This window comes from Saimiri boliviensis, chromosome 13 (genome assembly GCF_048565385.1).
Source record: "Saimiri boliviensis isolate mSaiBol1 chromosome 13, mSaiBol1.pri, whole genome shotgun sequence".
Taxonomy (NCBI): Eukaryota; Metazoa; Chordata; class Mammalia; order Primates; family Cebidae; genus Saimiri; species Saimiri boliviensis.
The window spans coordinates 40,686,922-40,706,237 of NC_133461.1; the positions used below are offsets into that span (position 1 = coordinate 40,686,922).

The 19,316-nt window shown below is 48.6% G+C and overlaps 1 protein-coding gene across 44 annotated transcripts in view; it reads left to right on the forward strand.

Annotated features, from left to right (window-relative positions):
- Positions 1–19,316, forward strand: part of CELF4 (CUGBP Elav-like family member 4) — a 322,490-nt gene that overhangs the window by 3,746 nt on the left and 299,428 nt on the right. The gene's annotated exons all lie outside the window — the stretch shown is intronic.

A 19,316-nucleotide genomic window follows, 5' to 3' on the forward strand; every position in this document is an offset into this window, starting at 1 on the left:
CTTTAAAAAAAAGCAAACTAAATTAAACACATGAGATTTCAGGTGGGTCTCCATTTGTTGGCCACCTGCCATTTCAGGTATCTAAAGAAAGAAGGAGTTCTAAGGGTTAATGGAACACCTGCCCTGCGTAGACTGCACCTTAAAAGGCAATTACTCCAGTCAAATTGGGAGTCTGTGGAGGAGGGAGTGGGTGGGTGTTGTGGAGCAAACCCAGCCATATCAGAGAAAGGCTTTGGGCTGGGGAGGCAGCAAAGAGCAGCTGTGGACTGGGATGATTACTTTAAAGGTAAATTTACCCCCTGGAGGCCAGAAAGCAATTGGAGAGAGGGGTATCTGGGTGCTAGGGAGAGAGAGACGGGAAGAAAAAAAACCCAGAATGAAAATTCAAAGAAACAACACCCAAGGAAGAAAACCGAGTTTAATGCGAACTCTCCCAACCAACTCAGTCTTTTCTCTCCCATTCGAATCACTTTGGAAAAGATTGTTTTTCCAGGCTCCGAAGAGAAAGACATTGTACTATTGATTAAAGAGAAAAGAGAGGAATTCCTTGGGTAGCAGCAGAACTGAGCTGAGGACTAATTTTGCCCCTTCTTGTAGAATCTTTCTCCATTGGAGAAGGGAGCAGGTCACCCAGTAGTCTAATTCTTCCTTTCTCTCATTTTCAATTTATTTCTCTTTTCTTCTTTACATTACCTGTAGAACAAAAAGAGGCAGTGAGTGAAGACACATATGCACACATACCCATGCTCGCTAACACTCTCATACGCAGTGGATCACACATGAAGAAATCAGCAATCCATTCATAACTTTGGTCCTGTCTAGCTGGATAGGAGGCAGCAAAGACTGAGTTACTGGGAGACATAAAGACTAGTGCTCTCTGGATAGCCATATTATAAGGCATTATCTTTGAAGTCATTTAAGTCCAATAGTCCAATTTAAGTGGTATTTAGTATAATATTTATGAATTAATGTAATCTAAACATAGGGCTGTCCCCAAAGGTTTAAACAGCCTTTACTACTGATGTGTGCTTGTTCCCAGAGCCTGTGATGCATTTTAATCTAAACAGCCAAGTCCACATCATAGTCCCTCTTGTTATCCAGTCAGAACAGATCTGTGCCTGGGTAACCACTCTGCTTTGAGATTTTCTCCACTGCATGGAGGAAAATCTACTCTACTGGCAGCCTGGGGGTCTCTCAGCCCAGGAGCCACAGCTGCAGGGATTTCAGTCTCTCATACTTCTGCGCTACATCCAGAATGAGGGTGGGGACACAGTAATAGAATCTTCTGTGGATTTAGCTCTAGAGAGTGTATCATTTTAAAATATACTCACCACCACATGAACAACCTTCTATTTCAACTGTACCTGAATAGGAAATGCCTAAAGCCCCTTGATTTGGGATTTAGTTGTGAGAAAGAGGAAGGATGAATGTATGAATATGTTTTGGTTATTTATGACCATCTTCATAAAATTATGTCTTGTATTTGTGCTTAAGATATAATAATTCTCAGAACACTGATTTTCCACTGCTTGACTTTACCCCAGATGGCTCGTTGTTTTGTGGGGTTTGGGGGTTTTAATTTCCCCTGTAGATAGATGAATTAAAACCATGAGACACTATGTGATTTCCATTTTCAAATGAGTCAAAGAAACAGTGAAGCTGAAGTATTAGCATGGGCATGAGCTCAATTAAGATGAACTTTTTAAAAATTACTTGGAAAAATAAAAATTCAGTTCTGTCCAGGGGAAGACCAGCAGAATGGCTGAGTAGACACCTATAGCTGTTAAAAGAAAGATTTGCCTTGTCAGAGATAGGGAAAACTGAATAGCCAGAATAAGAAAACAAGAAAAGATTTTTTTTTAATTTCACCAAAGAAAATGATCAATAGCAATCATTACAAACCTAAAGCACATCAAAGCAACAATCACTATTAAAACAAACTCCAGATTCCAGATGTTGATATGTGTCCTACTTAAGAGCAAAGAAAAAAATTATTGGGAAATGATTAGCTTATTTACAAGACTAATGGTTATTTGCTGGTTATGCATAATTTCATTTGTCTTTTAAGCAGACTTGCTCAGAATCAGCAAACACAGAAATAAACATGTACATATGCACGTATATGTTTCCATGTGCAAGCATGACTAAGCACATCCCACACATATGGAAACCAGGGCTGGCCTAGATTTCAGTGCAATTCAACAGGGAGACTTTAACAACCTCCCCTCCCCATCCCCAAACACATGCAGTTTTAATGGGAATTCTAGATTGGGTTGAAAGAACCCCCTTCGCATACTTTCACTGCCTTTATCACCTGCTCCAATTGGCTGGATGTTTGTGGCTTCTCAAATACAACAAAATAAAGTCTTTTTTTGAATGAAATCACAACCGTGAAACAACCCAAAGGAAAACAATTACAAAACTATATTGCATAGTGATGCCCCCTACACAGTCATGTAGTAAAGTTCTCAGAGATCTATAAAGGAGTTCATGTCCAGGGGCATTCCCGCTGCCCAGTGATCTTGCCACGCTCCAGCAACTTGAGCATGGCCATTATTGTCACTAATATTAGCATCCTCCTCCTCATTACAGCATCTATATCAGGAGGGGAGAGAGGCTTCTGCTCGAGGCCTTAGAAGTTGTCTAAGACACCATATCTTTTTGCCTGAGACAAGAGCTGGTCTCAACTTTGCCTCTGTCCAGAGCTCACACCTTCTATGTCATCAGGAGAGGGTCAGTTTCCAAATTGACCCAAGAGGGATCTCACCTAAAGAGAATCTGGGATAAGTAGGCTCTAGAGGACAGAAATTTAACAGAGAATAAGGCCCAGGGTTGCAGGTAGAGAAAAAAAGTAAGAGTGATAGGGTCAAAATGCCAGCTAGAAGCTGGGAGTGCCCCTTTACAGTGGCTAAAACCACAGCAGCTCTTGAACTTGGAAGGGAAATCCCATGTGACATGCAGAGAGAAGAGCTCAAGGGTGTGAAAACCTATGTGTTGTAGGTAGGGGGAGGGAAGATGCTGCAGCCTGTGTGGGTGTTGGAGTGAGCATGTTTGTGTGTGCATACACACACACAGGGAAGAGATGACAGATGCAAGTAGCGTGGAGATGATATTAGGGACAGTTTAATCTTGCAAGGCTATAGGCAGGATCCAGGAGAAGAGTGATAGAGAAAAGGAGAGAATCTGAAAAGAATTAAGTTGTCTTCATCATTACATCCATGATCCACCTCAGAACTCCTGGCTTGAATTTGTCAATGAACCAAGGTCCTGGTATGGAGGTGTGCTTTTTGTTTTATCTGCCTGATGCCCCCATCCAGAAGTCCTGGTTTGGAGAAGAGTTCCATCCTCATTCCCCGCCCATCACCCTTTTAAGGCTACCTGCTTCTGCTCACCCACTGACTCATTTTAGCAATGACTTTCGATCTGGAATCTGAGTATCTAGCCACAGCTAATTCCCTCCACCCACTGCATTTCCTAACCTACTCACTGCCCCTTGGTGGCCCAGGCTACTTTCCTTTTATAGTGTTTACACACACAAACACAAAACACACACACACACACACACACACACACAACCTGACATCTCAGTCAAACCAGGCCCTCCAAGCAGAATGCTGCATTTTACCTAAATCCAAGCAGGGTGTGGCAGGGAGCCGGTTGCCCTCTTTCTGGGCTCTCCATAACAAGAGCAAAAAATCCATTCCTTTTACCTCTTCCTTTCCTGCAGGCCTTTAGATACATAGCCTCTCCAATAATCACAGAAAGCATCCAGTCCTACTCAAGGAGCCTGGGGGAGTAGAACAGAACCCCCCCCCACAATTCCCCACACCCTGCAATTTTGTTGAAGCCCTTTCATCATCCTTCCTCTCCTTTTCTTTCTTCTCTGCCATTTAAGACATCCACCCAAACTCCAAAGTGGGGCCTGAAGGAGATAAGTGTTCCACTTGGCAGCATAAGAGAAGTCGAAGGTAACAGAACAGAAAAAAACAGTTACAGGGGTAGAAAAAGCAGCATCCAGTGTTGATGTACTTGCCCTCAGAGCTTCTTCCATCTCCACCCATCAAGTTCCCTGTAGCCCCAGGTGGGTATAAAGCCCAAGCCACAGCCCTACCCACAGGAACCAAGAAGGAAGTCAGGTAGGAAGCCCAACGTGATTGCCTTGATTTTTGAGTCCTCAAAAGTAGAAGGGGAATTAGTGGGGCATGATGGCACAAGCCTGTAGTCCTAGCTACTCAGGAGGCTGAGGCGGGAGGATAGCTTGAGCCTGGGAGGTGGATGTTTCAGTGAATTGAGATCGTACCACTGCACTCCAGTGAGACCTGGTCTCAAAAAAAAAAAAAAAAAAAAAGAGTAAAAATGTATATTTTCAGGACCATCCATTTAAGAGTTTCTCCCCTTCTACTTGTTCCACATTTGGTTTTTCTTATCCTCCCTTGTACCTCTCCTCCAGCATGAACTCACTGAGGATTTCAAACAGCGATTCCCCGCAGCTCAGCTCAGGAACAAATCCTATGTGGCCATCTGCAAGATAGAAATAAATGGGTGCCCTCATGGAGACAGACATAGTTCTGCTTCTGTGAGGACACAACAGCCAAAAATATTGATCAAACTCAGGAAAAAAAAATTGATAATGAACTGGCCTCCAACAAGAGTTTAATTGACAGAGACTTCCGAAGGCCGGCTCTGGACAACGTAAACTGACCACGATGTTACTTTATTGCAATACACTCTGCTTTAATTAATTATCACCTTTGTTTAGAGTGGCTGCAGATCAAAGGTTTCTAGATACTTAACACATCTTTCGAACAAAGCCCCGATGTATTAGGCTATTCCACAGCTGGCCAGCAAGGCAAGCTAGCTTTCCATTTTCTTCCCTCTTTGCTGCTGACTTCCTCCTCTTTGTTAAAGGCAAACAATCCTTTCTGCACAGCCACAGTGTCCAAGGACCAGGATTGTGAGAAGTGTTGTCCACCGAGGGCAGGGCGCTGCAGTTCAGCAGCTGTGCCTAAAATTACACAACTGAGACTTGGCTTACCCTTGAATCGGTCTGACTGAAAGGGGGAGTATCAGCAGAGAAAAAAGGAGTTCATGGAAACACAAAAGGGGGGTGTGCATGCGCAAATGCACGTGCACAAGCGACTATGTGCACATCCACATAAATATTATGAGATCAATACATTTCACATCCGCTGCCCACACCTCTTAACTTTTCCCTCCCGTCTCTTGAGCAGCTGTGCTACTGTCGTATTTCACAATGAGAAATGCTCGCAGCTGAAGCGTGCATAGATGATGCTGTATTGAACCAAGTCATTGTTTGGATTCAGTTGTGGAGTCTTGGTGCCCACTGAAGAATAGTCCTCACCTGGTGTAGGTAGTGCCTAAAGAAGCCAATTCTTAAGATGTGACAGGAACCTCACTCTCTGGAGTCCCCAAAACCTACAAACTGACAGGTGACTTACTTGAAAGCAACCCTTGGCATCGTTCTAGGCAGATTTGAATGCCATACGTGGCTGTTTGTTCATTATTCTAATTTAATGATGCAGTCACACCTAATTAATCCATGTCTGGTTTATTCATACACTATGTCTGAGGATCCAAAAGATCTCTCTCGCTAGCCAGTTTCCCTTTACAGGGACAAGCAAGGGGGCATCCCTGACAAGTGAGGTTGTCTGACTTCAAACAGGATGGGATCACTGCAGACTGAGCCGACAGAGGCACTGACACTGACACCACCTTCCATGCAGATAGGCACGACAGCAGCCACCGAGATGCACAGCAGTGAGGTCTACGTGACCGTGCACAAACACATACATGAGCCCAAAAAGCACGCCTTCTACTACAAACTTACACAAACCCATTCTCCTCTGAACATTAAAGGGCCACATCCCATGATGTAATCAGTGAGGCCTGCTGGCATGCCAGGCTTTCATATGATTGGAAGTTTGGGTGTCGAAGGTTGAGAGCCTGAGCTCAGTAAACTTCTCTCTGGTCTTTAGAAAGTAAAGCTGAACTAACTGTTGCCACTGCACAGATAAAGAGACTGAGGCTGGGAGTAGCATATGCCCAAAGTCAAGCCTGCAGCATGGTCTTCAGCGTACATCCCAGAGGCTGGTTCTGGCCAGACTACTCCCAGTGAGTGCTGTCTATTGCCTGGCAGGTAAATTGAGAGAATGAGGCATCAACCTAGTAATATCCTTATAAAGCCAAGCCTCCTTGCGCAAGTCCTCAGAGACAAGAGGCATCTAAAGATCAAACAGTACATCACAGTGTATTTGTAGGAACTCTGTGATTCTACTACCTCCCTACAATGCTGTAATTGGCTATTTGATCAGCTCTAAAAGGGACGGTGTTCAAGACAGACTCACACACACTCATACACACACTCGCACACTCATGTACACATCGACACACTCGCATGCACACACGCATACTTTCGCCACACAAGCATATGCAGACACATTCTTTTGCACACCACATGCATGGTTCCCACACCAGCTCATGCGACAAAGGTCGATTTTCACAGGAGATGCTTGAAGGTGAGTGAAAAGCACACACCTAAGATTGTATGTGCCCTTCCAGTAATGGGCTTATCAATACCTCTTAAAGCAATGTGACAGCCAGTCCAGAGTGATTCAGTTGTGTGGACAAAGGTCAGCATATAGATATCCATTATTAATAATATCAATATCTTGGTTGACCAATATAACCAGAAACTGTATCATGTCGCTGTTGATGGGTGAGGCTGGGAGGACTCCACAGCAATAGCCGGAAATTATACCCATGTAAAATTAATCATATTGACTGGTTCTAAGAATATACAGCGAGGTGAAGATCTTGGGAGAGCTTGTCATGGTGGGAGAGGGGGTCCTTGTTCCCAGAGGCTTTCTGGTTTTGAACTCCTGCAAGGAGACCAGGGAAACGGTGTCCCTGAGTGACTGGCGAGAATACTCTCTCTCATCCGGCCTTTGCTTTTCAGCAGGCTAAGGTGGAGGAGAAGTGTTCTCCGAACAGGAAAAGAAGGAAATAGGATCCCCTAACCATTATGCATCCAGCATATCCATATCTTTCTGTCAAATCAATATGTGGCTTGGCTTGGTCTCACCGGATGAGTCACAGAAAGCATCCTTGCCCCCACTGTGTGAAGAGGTCTCTCTCCAAAGAGGTGGTATGAACCTGAAGCCACATCCCATTTCCAGGGTGGGATGCTGGTTCCAGAAGATGCCAGTGTGCACTCTGCAGTCTGGGTATCCCAGGAGGAAAGGAAAGGCACCCAATCAGATCAATCACTGTGATTAAATTCTTGGGATCAGCAGAGCCAGGGACTCAGGGTACTGCTCTGTTGGCATTGCTGGTAGGGTGGGACTGTCTTGGACTTCAGAAAGCCATTTTTCACAGAGGCTCACTTTCAGCCCCAGTGAGTGAGAAGGAAAGCCTTTGCATTCTTCCAAGGGAAGGCTTGGAATTCCCTTGGGGCAGTCCTGAACCCCTCGCTCTCTTGTTCATAAGAGCCGCGTCTCAGGACATCCTTGGCCCTTCTTGGCAGCCATAGATAACACCTGAAAGAGTGACTTGGGGAAGAAGCGAAAAGGAGAGAATCCCCGTGTCTGGGGGCTCCTCAGAATGGAAAGAGGGCAGTCAGAAAATGTCTCTGGTGACAAACAAAGGCCCAATAGACTTTTTGATCATTCCGTTTCTGTTTTCAGAGTCGTCAAGGCAACTAAAAGGGAGCCAGCCTTAGCGTCCAGGCACCATGGTGGGTGTGATGATGAATATTTCTTATTCAGGGCTGCTAAGATGGGGGGCGGGGATGCCTTTGATTGTAAAGGAGGGCAAGTAAATGGTCCCTGTCTCTGGGATGGGAGATGCGGCTGCTTGGGGTAGGGTGCTCTCCTTCTTATAGGAAACAGCGCAGGCCCCACTAGACCGGCCACATCCCATCCTCCCTGGATTTGCTCTCCCACTCACCCAGGGTCACCAAGTGACAAGAAGGTCCAGTGATCTCTGCGCAGTCAGGGTACCCACCCAGGTGCTCACAGCCAGCTCACGGACGAAGAGCCCTGCGGCTCACTGCCGCTCCCTCCCCTGTGCACACACCCAGCTGTCCTTGTGGAGCTCCAGCCCCTGAGGCTGCCCCAGACATTTCCCAGACCTTTGGACTGGCTCCCATCTCTGCCCAGGCTGGGCACAGCTCAGATGGTATGTATGGAGTGTGGGTTCTGGCACCAGAATTCAGTCCTCCACCCAAAGTGTCCTCTCCCCTCCTTGCCACAAGGCCTGGCCCTAGGTAGCTCGAGGGAGAACAGCAGAGAGTCAGGAAGCTAGACCACCACTCCTTTACACCCTTTTCATACCTGGGGAGGAAGCCCCTAATTTGTGTGTTGGGGGAGGGTTCCTCTTTCCTCCAGCTGTCGCCTGCCCTCTGACGGTGAGACGAAGAACTTCTTACACACATGCTGTGGGCCCCAGTCTGAATTGCCCGGCTCCTGGAGCCGCCCAGGCCCGGCCTCACCCCAAGAGCTCCAAGCCAAACCTCTCCTGCACCCTGCCCCTTACCCCAGCCAGTGTTGGTGACTCCTTCTGCAAGGCAGCTCCCTGCATGGGTGGGGGACTCTCCAGGTCATTTCCCTCACTCGAAAAGCCAGGCCTGAGCCTGGGACACCAGCAAAACAGGGACCACAAAGCCAGAGGATCAGAAAACCCAAAAAGTATTGTCATTTCTGTATCCATGTGAGTTTTTCATTTCAAAAATTAATAATTACAGTCTATGATTTAGTATTATTTTTATTCTTAATTCCATATGTTGGGGGCTTATTAGAAAAGCAACAGAATCTTCTGCATACTTAGGAGCTGACATGGGTCCAACTCCAAATTGCGGTGTCCCTCAGCTTCTGCAAAGGAATCTCCAATGACCCCACAAGATACATGTGGCACACTCACACGCTGTGTGTGATGAAATGGATAGGCCTGGGTGGAGAACCCCAGAACAGTGATCAATTGGTCCACCCACCACCCAGGTCCAGCGGAGGCCCCAGTAGAGCAACCTAAGCCCCTTTTATCATCAGAGTGACACAGACACAGAATAGGACTGGCTTATTTTCAAGTTTCATTATCTTATCTAATTTTTTTAAAAAGTCTTTTTATTGATAAACAAGACCTTCATCTGTACTGTCATCTTGACTATTTCAATAAGCAAATGATTAGATTTATTTTAGAGTAAATTCTGTTGACATTCTGCTGGGCAAGTTTGGAAATCTCCTGGAATGAGGAACAAATGAGGAAGCCTGGGACCCAGCAGCTGAGTTGGGTCCCCAGGCAAAAGAGAGGAACAGCAAGTTAAAGGGTGATGTCTTGGTGCAGGAAAATTGTGTTGTTGAGCTGTGGGAAATGAATACTGGACAGATCAGGTCACAACAGCAAGAGAGCACACTCCTAAGGGCTGACCAGTCACACACTGGCTGCAGAGGACATGCTTCCTCCAGGAAACCCTAGCTGAGATAGGTGGGAAGCTGGGCAGGAAGGGCCAAACACGCAGGCTTAACCACCTAGCTGGAGCCAGCAGAAGGCTAGGCTCCTATGCCCTTTGGATTCAAGTTCAAGACCCCATCTGCCCCTTATGCCACCACCAGGGCTTTGATTTGTTTCTCCCTTCGTTTCTCAAGTTTCTCAGCAAAACATTAACTTGGAATGTTCTGACCTTGTCTTGGCTGAGCCAGTGATTAAGAGGGCTGGTCCACAGCAGAGGCCACACAGCCAGGAGGAGAGCATCCCTGCAGACCAGCAGAGGCTGGAGGAGGGGCCTGTTGGGGCGAGAGTTGGGGAGTCACTGAACCAACTGCCATTGACCTCTGGGACGCCCCCACCTCTCTCCACACTCATCCTCATCATGCAGAGGCAGGCTTCTGCAGAGCAGGGAGCAGGTATGAAATCATAGGCTGGGGAAGGCATATTATGGCCCCCTGCAGGAAAGCCTCTAGGTCTGATGGGAAAGACACAGGCCTCCCTCATGGAAGTGAAGGTTCATGTCCATCTCAGGTGCCCTGAGTGTCAGGTTCTGTCCTGGCAAGGTGGGGGACCCACTTTCACTGCCACAAGATAACTTGAGATGCAATAGAAGGCAGCAACCCCACAAACATAAAACTGTTCCTTGTAAATGCCTTGTTGGGGGTGACGTGGGAACCCCCGAAAGATGAGTCCTCAGGTAGGGGTACTGGCTCTGAACCAGATTCCCACAAAGATAAAGACAGCATAAGCCCACCCTGGCAGATTGGAATGGGACAAAGCAGGAGGGCTGGAGAGCTGACAAGTCGGGAGTTGTGTTTTGTTTCTTTCCATTGTATTTTGTTTTTGTCCCTCTGCAATGAAGTCTCATTCTCAGGCTGCTGGACAAAGGAATTTCTCATTTTGAATAAATCTGGACCTGCCACCAGCCTGGCTGAGGGAGAATCAGTCGGGGTGGGTGGGTGTGTTGCCATTACTACTCCAAAGAAGTCAGTGGCACATGCCGAACCTGCCAGGGCTGTCCTCACCTGCTTTGGGGCTGCAGTGTCCTTCAGCTGTCCCAGTTGCAGCCCACTTGGGCTGAGAAATTACTCATGGAATATTTAAACCCGTGGCCATGTTTGCTGTCACCAAGGCAAACGTCCAGATTGTCCCCACATACTCATTCAGCAGAACGTCCTGAGAAATACACTATAGGGTTCCAGGGTCTGGAATCTTCCTGCAACTTCCGCCCCCCCACCCCCCTCCACTCCTGCCCCCAGCACAGGAGTGGCTGGATGGCAGCCAGGGCATGGGGGATGAAGCCAGGGACAGAATTTCCTGGGGTGACACTGGTCTTGCAGCTGGAGAAATCTTGGAGGGTCCCAGAAAGAACTGCCCCCACTGTGGACAGCACACCTGGACAAGGGTGCCAAAGGCTCCTGGGCAGACGTTTTTACTGCAGGAAACAATGGAATGGACACACTTCTCCCATCTCAGGAAGAGAAACTCAGCCCAGGGGAGCAGTCAGGGATGAGGTGGCCTCTGGGGCTGGCTCTTTAGGGGAGGGAGTCTCCCTTTTTATAGGCCTTCCACAGACCACAATGCCTGGCATCTTTCTGACCCCAGGGATTTCTCAGGGGACAACAGAACTGGGCTCAGTCATAAAGCTGGAGTGACTGAAAAACCCAGGTCGCTGCAGGGATATGGATGTCACTAGTGTTGGTCTTCCAGTACCCTCCCAGTACTGGTAGAGGTACCAGTCATCCACCCTCTACACTCCCCACTCCAAGTCTCAGCCCCCAACCCTCAGGCCACCAAACCAGGACCGAGGGCTCTCGGGCAATGGTGCCCAACCAAAAGTGACCTCCTTTTCCTATCATTTCAATGTCTTGCCCCTTGCTGGTCTGACAAATCAAACTGGGCAGATGTGTCCCTGGCGGCTAATGGACATTAATGTGTTACCATCTCTGTTGCCACGTGCCTTTTAACAGGGACCTTTGAGAGCCCAGTCCTTAACCCGAAGAAACATCTCTAATCGCGGGGGAATTTTCTGGCACAGGCCAGGCCAGAGGGAGCCAGCATGAGGCAAGGACGCCTCTGGCTACTGGGAGGCAGCAGAAGTCTGTCTGGCCTGGAGCTCCGTTACCTGCGCAGAACTCCACCTCCCCTGCTGCAGCAGAGAGGGACCCAGGCAGCCAGTGGATGGGCTGATCCCTCTGCGGTCCTCCCAGCGGGGCCTTTGGATCACAGAGGCTGCCATGCCAAACGTTTAATCAAATATTAAACATGGTCCGTAAACTTAAACCAACGTCATATCTGGAACACCATGTCCCTCCTTAAGAGCAGCCCAGCTCTGGGGAAGTTTCAACTTAGCTTGGCCTGGGTGTGGGGCAGGGGCTTCTTGCTTCATGCCCCCTTGTGGGCAGGAAAAAGGGAAGATAGGTAGGGACCATGGCAGGGGTAAGACGTGTGGCTTTCCTCCTCCATTCTATTATTAATTTCCCCTGATTTTTATCTAATCTCTCCCTGATTGTCCTGGTGAAACTTAATAGACAAAGTGAATTTTTATTACATCATCAATATAATCTCCAGCTAATCAGCAGACACAGGGGCCACTGCAAGCCCTATAGCTCCTCATCTGGCTTCATAAATAGTAGGAACAATCACTGCCAAGCCAAATTCTTCCAGCTCCTCCTGGGAGGCCCCTCTCCCTGCTGAGCCCCCTCCCCAGACCTATTCTTGGGATTTCTTTCTTCCTACGGATCCCCCCCCCCACCCATTGGGCCACATTGCCGGTTGATGGAGATATCTTCCCCATTAGTATTTTTAGTTTTCTTCCTCCCAGCTTCAGCTGTTAAAATCACAAATCTGGGGCTTGTGTTTCGAATGCCAAAATAGCCTAATGTCGACTGATTTTGATTCTGCTTTTCTCTGAGCTGGGAATATGATATGTCATAAGATATTCTATAATCGTATGGATTAAGGATATACTATCAACCACATGATATGCTAGATTAAGTTATACGTTATTCTGCATATATATAATCTATACATCAAAGTGTTTTGGTCACTTAAAGTTGAACCATGCATTCTGTGTACTGTAGCATAGATGTTAAATTATGTATTTTATTTATATTATAGTATGCCTTCTATTTATATAGCATTTTAATCTGTAAAATACTTTCTTATTTAGTACCTCTTTTTTCCCTATTCCAACCAGGTACAGTTGATACCTTTTTTATAAAGAAAAATGAAAAAGGGATCATGAAGGAAAATTACAACCTGATCCAATCCTGCCAGGATACGGCAGAATGGCTCAGCTCAGGAAGGGTGCCAGCAAGGCAGGGAAGTGGGCACCAGTGAATCAGGGATCAGGGGCGAAGGTGTACCTGCTGACCAGGCAGGCAGATTCGTGGGGCCTGGCCTGCTGGGCAGCCCCTGGTCAAAGGGTGACCTTCATTCAAGGAGTAGGAGTTTTTCCCCCATCACAAACCTGCCCAAAGTTAAATGTGCAACTGAGTGCACCCCTTCCAAAGCCTCTTGCTATGACACTAGGCCCATGCAGTAACAGGAGGCTGCCTTCTCCTCTCCAGGGTCCTGGTCATACTGCTTTATGATGGTTTGGATTTCAGAAAACCAGCAAATGCCACTTACAGTCAAATCCTTTCAATAAAATGAGTGATGAGGCTAATAAATCTGGCCTTGGGCACCCACAACAGTGTAGACCATTTGGGAGAAGGGTAGTCTGCTTTCTGCAGGCAATCAGGACCAGCTCTGGGAGTGACTGGCCCCTGTTCCCCAAGTCACCCCTCTGACTCCTGAGAGGAGGGCCATTTCCACGAATCTGATTCAGTGGGTGATCCACCTGTGTCTGGGGCTCATGCACAGACCCTTCCAGCATGGGCCTGATCATTCAGGGGAGGCCTGGATGTTACAGGGCTCCTGGGGATGGGCAGTGTTTAGTACTTTGGATGCTCCTTGCTACAGAGGTAGCTGGCACAGCAAGGATGCACTGCACCTAGGAGCCATGTGCCTGGGTCCTTGCCCCACTGGGCTCTGGCTCCCACATGGACCCAGTGTCCTCACCTCATTGCTTAGAGCCTGGGCATTCTCCTCTCACATCACTGCAGCAGCACCTGCTCGACCCATTGCTTAGGGTCATTGTGAGAATCACATGAGAAGGGAAAACATGGTGTAAAAGTGAAAATGTCCAGGGTCACTGTCATGCATCAAGGGCCAGCACCCCCATCAGCCCACTGAGCAGCTCTGAGGGTCCTGTTCACTCTCGCAAACAGGATATAAGGGGCGGCACAAAGGTCCAAGAATGTGTGGGAAGGGATATTAGCAACGCACCTACTATGTGACAGAGACACACACGCAGCCTCTCATTTGTTTTATCTCATCACATTCTCGTGACAAAGCTTTGATAGAGATGTCACTGTGCCCCTTTGAATGCCAAGGAAATGGAAACTCAGAGAGCAGTAACTCGACTGAGGTTATCCACACCCAGATTTGTCATATTCTCAAGCCTGCCACACTTCCTTGACTGCATGTGCCCTTTATGGAAGTAAATAAAAAGATCACCTCTTACATCTCCCTCATTTTGCAGATGGGGAAACTGAAGCCCTGGGACATGACTGGCTTATTTCTTAAACTATCACACACTGTTTTGTATGGAGGATCTGAAAACACATACACAGAGAGAGAGAGATGTGTACACATTTATGGATACACAGAGATAACTCACACAGACACACCCGTATACATATACACACATACAGAGATTCAAAAATAAGTACACACAAAGATAGGAACAGACTCAGAAAGAGGCATTCATACAAATACCCATATATGCAAGCGCACACACACACACACACACACACACACACACACACCAAAATGCAGATACATTCACAAACACATTCACAGACACACACATATAGAAACATTCTGGCATCCATAAAGAGGTACACATAGAGATACACACATGGACCCAGATGCATACCCTCACACAGACATACACACTCACATACCACTCCTTAATGACAAGGCTTAATTAACCACAAGGCCAGAAACACAATTTAGCCACCTAACTTGTCGCAAGAAGAAGTAAAAGCTACTGGTTTGGAGAGAGAAATGACGGGAGCCCCACTTGGAAGGGAGGAGCGAATACAGGGGCCCCATGAAGGCGGCGGCCAAATCCTCATTACAAGTCAACAAATAAACAGAAGGCATTTGCTGAAAGCACTCCCCCTGCAATCTCCCTTCTGCGTCAACCTGCAGGATCTTGGCCAAATTTCTGTTCATCTTACCAAGACCAAAGGCAGACCTGGAAAAATTTGGGGCAGACCTTCCAAGAGCTTCCCAGCCCCAGGCCCTGGCTATAGACAGCTCTCATGTAGGTAAGGGGAGGCCTGTGAGCAGAAAAGGCAGCCTCCAGGAGGTGGCAACTGGGAAGGAAGGAGAGAAGGGTAGGTCTCCAGCCGCAGCCTCTCCTCGAGACCAGCACTCACTCAGGCTGCCTCCGGCTATGGCTGAGTGAGAAAGGTTTTTGTACACCCAGTCCTCTGCCATCAACCCAAGCCTGCTCCAGCCTGGGAGGCTCATGTTGGCTCATGGGAACACATTTGGAAGAGAAGGTGGCCCTGCTCAGCTGTATTAAGAGAACACACACCATCTCTCTCTCTCTCTCTCTCTCTCTCTCACACACACACACACACACACACACACACACACACACACACACAGAGAGAGAGAGAGAGAGAGAGAGAGAGAGAGCAAAGGGTTAATAATGGCAAGGAGTTCACCAGGGAACAGGAAACGTATGGTTTTCTTTAAAATAAAATCCTGAGGATCCAGGAATGAGTTCTTTGTTTCCTCCATCTGATGGATAAGCTGACCATTTGGAAGTGGAGTCTGTCCCGGGATGATGGGGCAGCCTACTTTTGCAGTACTGACTTGAGCTACATGTGCTGGATGGGAGATGTGAAGGTTGTCGCTGGAGGTACCGCATGTGTTGCCCTGTCCATAGACTCTGTGCCAACCAGCTGCGAGGGGTGAGGTTTGGTGGACACCTCTGGGGACTACGGCACAGAGCAGGCTGTGGTGTGACTGCTAGAAGTGTGCCCTGTAGATTTGTGTTGTAGCCGTGGGTTTTGCATTTACACTGCATCCTGTGGTTCAGCTGGAGCATGCACATTGGTGTTGGTGCTGTGTGGGTCAGCATGTGTCATGTGTGGGAGAGCTGTGTTTTCTATGCTGGTCTAGAAAAAGAGGGGAGGGTGCCTGGAGGGCTCTCTTCATTCCTCCAAGGCTGCAAAGCTCCCTCATCTTGGGACTTGCTATCTCGCAGAGCCCTACCCTTTCCCTCCCAGTTCAGGCTCCAGGGGTATCTCACACCAGGACCACGATTGTTCACAGCCTAAATGAAGTGCTCTGAGTCCAACCAGGATTCTGGAATCAGGAGCCTCTCACTGCAGCTGCAGTGAGAACTGTGTGTGTATATGTGCACATACATGTGCGTGGGTACAAGTATGTAGTGTGTGTGTCCACCTGCCCACACACCACTTCCATGTAAGTGCACTCTGCTCCCGGGCTGGGAGACCTGGGCGAGGAGATGAGGAGCTGTGCAGACGTGTATGCCCATACGTGCTGAGTGTATGCAAGTGTGTGTGGGCTGTGATGGGCTCGGGTGGGCCAATTTTTAGTGACAGATTGTGTGTATGTCTATGACTACAGTTTCTACCAAGTGCATGTAAAAAACAGAAGAGATGAGTCCAACTCCCTGGGTGGGCACGCCTGCAGTTCTCTGCAAATGTGTGTGAGCGTGGGTGTCTTTTTGAGGGGCCTCTGGCCAGTGGTGGGGGAGGAGTGTGGGAAAAGTGTATGGGGAGAAAGGACTCCACACACGTGTGGTTGTGGGCCACCTAATTGGGTGGACACTAAGTCAGTGTCCTCCAGAGACCTCGCCACTTTCTTGGACGCACGGCTGGGCCATCTGTGGCATTTTCTCACATTCTGCCCACAGATTCCCTGGGAGACCGGAAGAAGAGGGGGTCAGCTCCCCAGAAGGTAGCCCTGAGGTCTCTTCTTTGAGGCAACCACAAGTGCAGGGACGTGTGTATGTGTGTGCGTGCGCGCGTGCACGCTTGTGTGTGTGCATGTGCATGTGCATGTTTGTGTAAGAGAGACAGGAAGAGAGAGAGACAGGGCAGCTACAGGAAAAGAGATGCCCCTGCCCCACTGCCTCCATCTGGGCTGGAGCAGATGGTGCTCAGACCCGACCAGCGAGGCCAGAAGCAGCACTTGGAAGCAGCCTTTTGTAAGGGAAGGGCCAGGGTGGGGCCGGGGAGATGCTCTCTGGCCAAATGCTTCTCTGCTTTCCTGGGCCTGTCCCTCTGTCCAGATACACAGAGCTCCTGAGCCTAGCCCATGTGTCCAGCTGCAGATGTTTAGTCTCTTTGCCTCGTCTCTGTGCCCCTGGAGGCTGAATCCAGCTACTTGAGAGTACAGGCACAAAAGGTAGGCCATCCCCAAGCCTGGCCCCAGCCCACCTCTGGCCCCGGCACAAGCCATTTTGCTCCCAGGCAGCAGGAGAAAGGCCAGTCGTACCTGCCCAGGAGTCCTGGGAGCTCAGGCACAGATCTGGCAGTTGCCCCATTTGCTCATTTGGAAGCACCACCACTCCTGCCACTGAGGACACCGTCCCCTCCTCAAATACAGGGTTTGGCGGTGTGCTTTGCCCTGTGCATGTGCAGCAAGCCCCTGTTGGGTGCTGGTTCCCTAAGTAAGTCCTAAGTGCCTGGTCTTCCTGCAGCTGAGGCCAGACCCTGACCCTCTCCAGCCTCTCCCAGAACCCATGTATCAGAATCTCCTGGGATTCTGGTGGAAAACAAAGCTCCTGACCCCACACCTTTGAATTCCCTGAGGAAGAGGCCAAGGAGTCTGCAATTTGGAAAGCAGCCTCAGGGGTCTTCACACATGTCACGTTGCCTGTCCCTGCAGCCCCAGGGTCAGCTCCCTCTCTAGGTTGTCAACAATGCTGCAGCTTCCTCTGGCCTCAACCTGACACGCTCCTGGGTATCCCCTAACTTTCCGTGGCTCTCCTCATGGCCCTGGGGCTCAGCCTTCCTCCCCGGGAGAATGACAGCCTACATTTTTGGAACCATCTGCTTACACCATAAAACCGATTCCTTAGGCTGTTGTTACAACTGTTGTAACAGACATGTCTTCCCCACTTGCAGGAAGTGGGTCCAGATCTCACACTCTTAAATCCTCATCCCCACATAGTTACACACACACAGATACACTTACACACATGCATAGTGCAAGTGCACACACATACCCATATTCAGGCTAGCCAACACCTCTGGTGACACATGACGTGTAAGCTCTTTGTTTTCAATGGTGAAGCTATTCTGTGCCCAGCTGTGGAGTCGTCCCCTTGCTCAGCACCTCACACATCTTCCCAGCCCTTCCCAGAGTCCACTCAGTGGGAGGTGGAGGCTCTGAAGGCAGCACAAGGGCCGTGCAACCGGCAGCACTGAGGTCCAGCCCTATGGCTCCACGACAAGCTGTGTGAGTTGGACAAGTCCCTTTCCCTACTGGTTAGCCTCAGTCTCCCTGTCTAGGAAATGGGAATCTACACACTGCCTAGATGAGTTGCTTGTGAGCATGGAATGCAGTGATTTCAGTAGAGCATCTGGCAGTGCCTGGAATGCAGTGAGCCTGAGATAACAGTAGCTATTGAACAAATGAGAAAAAAAAAAGAAGAAGTCAAAAGAATTCATGATCTAGGACATCCCTGGCCTTGCCTCCCTTGCCCTTACCTCAGCTCTCCCTTCCTGGGAGGTAAGTTCCATCTCTGCACTTCCGCTCAGGCTGTTCCCCTTACCTGGGGTACCCTCTTCACTCCTGCTTTCCCAAAACCAAAGCCTGCTCCTCTGCACAGACCAGGCTGAGCCTCCTTCAGGAAGCCTCTAACTGCTGCAGCCTCGTCAGTATCTCAGAGTCCCCAATGCTTCAGCCTCCCTGGAGCTTCAGCCTCCCCACCCAGCAGCACAGACCACATGGTGATCTCTCTCATTCATCTGGAGGGAATGGAGGGGCCATCAGCTGATCTCCAGAAAAGACCAGTTGCTTTTTCAATACTAAATTTATTGTAAATGTTTTCATTGTCAATACTGTTTGTAATAGAAAAAATAAACAAGATAACAATGTAGCAAGAAGAGAAGGACACCCATATTCCCACTCCCCAACGATAATGACTGTGAAGGTCTTGGTTGTTGTCCTTAAGTCTGGCTGGTGGTTCTAGCCGGGAGCCACATGCAACCCAGGCTGGGCTCTTATTCACCCATACTGTGCCCAGTGCTGGGCTGCACATTATTTGAGGAGCAGAAGTAAACACAGCCCTTCCCACCCACCACTAACAGCCCAATTTGAGGTGCCCTGTGTCCCTCACCTGCTTCTCTAGTGACTGGGGAGATGGCCGGGAAGATGCCCAGCTTTGGGGAGGTAGGTCAGGGTGTGACCTGGGTTTGGAGGAGGGAGGAAGCCTTTCATTCTAGTCCATCCAGGAACTCCTTTGAGTAAGTCACTGGGCACCTGTGCAGCTCCATTTCTTCTTCTGGGGATGGGAATAAAATGGGTCCCCTCGAAGAATGCTTCCTGTTTCACAGTCTCTAACCCTTTCACATAAAGTTCATGCTGGATTGAGTTCAGATTCCAGGGTGGTGCAATCCCTGGGGAGCTCTTGAAGACTGAGGATGGGAAGGCATAGGAAGATTTCAGGGGTCACTCAGAGACCACAGTCAGAGGTGCCAAGTCTATGGAGGGAT